Source organism: Octopus bimaculoides, chromosome 4 (genome assembly GCF_001194135.2).
Source record: "Octopus bimaculoides isolate UCB-OBI-ISO-001 chromosome 4, ASM119413v2, whole genome shotgun sequence".
NCBI classification, from domain to species: Eukaryota; Metazoa; Mollusca; class Cephalopoda; order Octopoda; family Octopodidae; genus Octopus; species Octopus bimaculoides.
This window is the reverse complement of record NC_068984.1, coordinates 25,836,754-25,840,699: the sequence shown is the minus strand read 5'-3', so window position 1 is coordinate 25,840,699 and position 3,946 is coordinate 25,836,754. Positions and strand designations below refer to the sequence as shown.

The 3,946-nt window shown below is 37.1% G+C and overlaps 1 protein-coding gene across 5 annotated transcripts in view; it reads right to left on the bottom strand.

Moving 5' to 3' along the window:
• LOC106883369 (regulator of microtubule dynamics protein 1) overlaps positions 1–3,946 on the bottom strand; it is a 50,636-nt gene that overhangs the window by 16,237 nt on the left and 30,453 nt on the right. The window lies entirely within an intron of this gene.

Sequence of the window (3,946 nt, the reverse complement as noted above, 5' to 3'; positions counted from 1 at the left end):
TATATATATATCCATTGACTGGACACTATTCAATTTTTTTTCTCCGTGTTTTTCTCCTTGTCTCCGTATTCTTTCTGTTGAAGAGCGTAGCTCGAAACGTCAAAGACTTTCCGTATTCCCGAGCGTCATACTAATACATCCTTTTGTTATTTACACCACCTGTCCTCGTCTGTTGTTGTTTTTTCGTATATTCTCCCATATATATATATATATATATATATATATACGACGGGCTTCTTTCAGTTTCCGTCTACCAAATCCACTCACAAGGCTTTGGTCGGCCCGAGGCTATAGTAGAAGACACTTGCCCAAGGTGCCACGCAGTGGGACTGAACCCAGAACCATGTGATTGGTAAGCAAGCTACTAACCACACAGCCACAGCAAACTTCTTAACAATATAGCCATGATAATTCAATTTGACAATGAACAAAAGACATTTGACAAGCTAGTTTAATTACAGAAAATCCAAGTGAATGTGAGCGAGTTTATTTTACTTATTACACTGTGGCTTTGATTATTTTTTTAATTAATGATTTATATATCTTTGACTTGTTTTAGTCATTGCACTACAGCCATGCTGGGGCACCACCTTGAAAAGTTTAGTTGAACAAATTAACCCCAGTATCTATCTTAAAGTCTGGTATTTACTGTACCAGTATCTTTTGCTAAACTGCTAAGTAACAGGGACCTAAAAAAAATAACAGGCAGTGGTAGGGGGATAAACACAAAGTCACACACACACACAAGCATTGATTGGGCCAGGGCTATAGTAGAAGATGTCCACAGTGATGCACAGTGAGACTGAACCCAAAACTGCATGGTTGCAAAGCAGGCTTCTTAGCCAAGTGGCCCTTCATAAAATATTTGCATGCATTCTTATTTCATTTCTTTTATTTTATGTGATATATCTATTTACAAAAAACAGGATAGGTTATATAAATAGTAAATTTATTAATAGAATGTGTTTCAGTTACTTTATCAAATATATCAAATAATATTAAAAAGTTGGAGATGTCGCATACAACAAAAAAGAATTGCATGCATATTAAAATACTACACAGGAGATTTATTCAATCATTATGGAAGATGAAAGAAATATTTTTATGACACATCAGTTAGACTGATAATTGCAATGACTCACGAGTTTGTTTTCTCTTAATTTGTTAATCAATAATAAGTCAGCCATCTTTTATATTATGTTTTAATGTGCACCAATGGAACTCGATTTCAAAACAACACATTAAAAATGATAAATAAATTTACATTTTCTTTTAAATGCATATTTATATTTTTAAATAATAATTATATTGTTCTTTTTCTTCCTCCATTTCCACTAAGAAAATTATTACAAAAAGAAGTAAAATTTGACAATTGGAAAAAATCATTAAGCTCTGCCATGAACTACAATCTTTATAATTTACAAACATTGATTTCTCATATTGACACAAGGCCGCAAATATGTAGGGTAAGGTATAATCGATAGAATCAACTCCTTGATATGTCCAATAATTATTTAGGCATGGCTGCATGGTAAAAGAAGCCTGCTTCCCAACCACATGGTTCCGGGTTCAGTCCCACTGCATGGTACCTTGGGCAAGTGTCTTCTACCATAGCCCTGGGCCAATGAAAGCCAGTGAGTGGACCTGGTAGACAGAAACTGAAAGAACCTCATCATGTATTTGTGTGTGTGTCACCACTGCTTGACAGTGTTGTTTTGTTTACATCCCCATTACTTGATTGTTCAGCAAAAAGAGACTGATAGAATAAGTACCAGTTTGACTGAACCCATTGAGGCAGTGCCCCAGCATAGGCACAGTCTAATAACTAAAACAAGTAAAAGTAAAAGAATAATCCCAAAAGAACAAAAGGGAAAGGTGGCTTTGACATGATTTGAACTCAAAACAGAACAAAACTGGTTTTTCTTTTTTTTTCAGTATTTAAACAGAGAGAAATGGATGGTTCTCATGGATGGTTCTCAAGGATGTCCCAAGAGCTTGCAAGCTCTCTCTGATAAAGATGACATAGTTGAAGGATAACCTGACCCTCCGTTTGTTGGGGAACACAGAAAATGAGTGAGTTGCAGAGAGTATTAGTCTGAGATAGAAACAACTATGTGAAGTGTTTCAAGTAGTGCTTGACGAGTGAAATTCATAAGAACAGAAATAAAGTGTTGTACACAGTATGATAGTTTAACTTTTTAGCATTTAAATTTTCCTGTTAAATATAATGCTGATTTCTTCAAGTTGTTTTGAATTAATTACACATTATCTCATAGCTTTAAGAGTTCAATATTGTGACTGTTGCATTTTTAGAATGACATTGTTGGGTAGGCTTGAGAGATCAGATCTGGTTGGTATAAATATAAAACAGATAAAATATTTGGACCAAATGTGGTTAGTTTAAATACTAAAGGTTTAAGTGGTGATAAAAGAGACAAAAAGGTCGGTAAATGTTTGTCAATTAACTGAGTGGTCTTTTTTATATATATCTATTTACCTTACTTGGTGACATATAAAACACACTTTCTTTCCAGAAAAAATATCCCCTTGGGTCCTATATTCAATGCTAGGTCCTATATTCAATGCTGGGCCTTATATTACATGCTTTAATGCACTGAAAACTTCTTCCTGAATATATGCTGTTGAAATAGGGTTGCACTAAACATGCCCATATGTCTTTTATGCCATTAAATATGGTAATTTATGTTGTTTTTTTTACACATAGGAATTTTTTCACACAAAGAAATTTGCTTCCCAACCACATGGTTCCAGGTTCAGTCTCACTGTGTGGCACCGTAGACAAGTAAGTGTCTTCCATTATAGCTTCAGGTTGACCAAAGCCTTGTGAATGGATTTCGTAGATAGAAACCGAAACAAATGTTGTGTGTGTGTATCCTCACTACCACTTGACAACCAATGTTGGTGTGTTTACATCCCTGTAACTTAGCAGTTCGACAAAAATGACTAATAGAATAAACACTTAGAAAGTAATTACTGGGGTTGATTCATTCAACTAAAATTCTTCAAGGAAGTGCCGCAGCCTAGCTGCAGTCCAATGACTGAAACAAGTAAAAGGCGAAGTCCAAAGTATACAACCATACTCTAACAGAAGGTTACACCTGTGCATAACATATACCTAACAACTGCTTAAAGATGCTTGTATATCACTGAGGGTCAGCAACTGCTCAAAAGTAAAATACTTTTTGCTCTCAAGAAAAAAAGCTTTGACTTTGTGAATGCAGTTTTATCAGTCTTATATGTAACCACTATAAACATCAACCTGTAAGGTAGGCTTAACAGTTGTAGCAAGTTTGAGGGTTTTATCTGAGTCTTTAGTTGTATCCTAGATATCTTTAGTGATTGAATCCTCATCATCATAATCGTTTAACGTCTGCTTTCCATGCTGGCATGGCTTGGACAGTTTGACTGAGGACTGGTGAGCCAGAGGCTGCACCAGGCTCAATCTGATCTGGCAAAGTTTCTACAGTTGGATGCTGTTCTTAACGCCAACCAATCCGAGAGTGTAGTGGGTGCTTTTACATGCCACTGGCACGAGGGCCAGTCAGACAATTCTGGCAACGACCACGCTCAAAAGGTGTTTTTACATGCTACCTGCACGGGAGCCAGTCGGCGGCACTGGCAACAACCATGCTTGAATGTTGTTTTTCACATGCCACCAGCACATGTGCCGGTAAGGCGACACTGCCAACAATCATGTTCAAATGGTGCTTTTCATGTGTCACCGGCACGGGAGCCAATCTGTGGCCCTGGCAATGATCACATTCGGAAGTGCTTTCAACATTCCACTGGCACGAGTGCCAATCAGGTGGTACTGTCATTGGCCACGTCAGCGATTTTGATTTCACTTGCCTCAATAGGTCTTCACAAGCGAGGTGTATTGTCCAATGAATGAGGGGTATTCATAAATGGGCTGGTTACACCCACT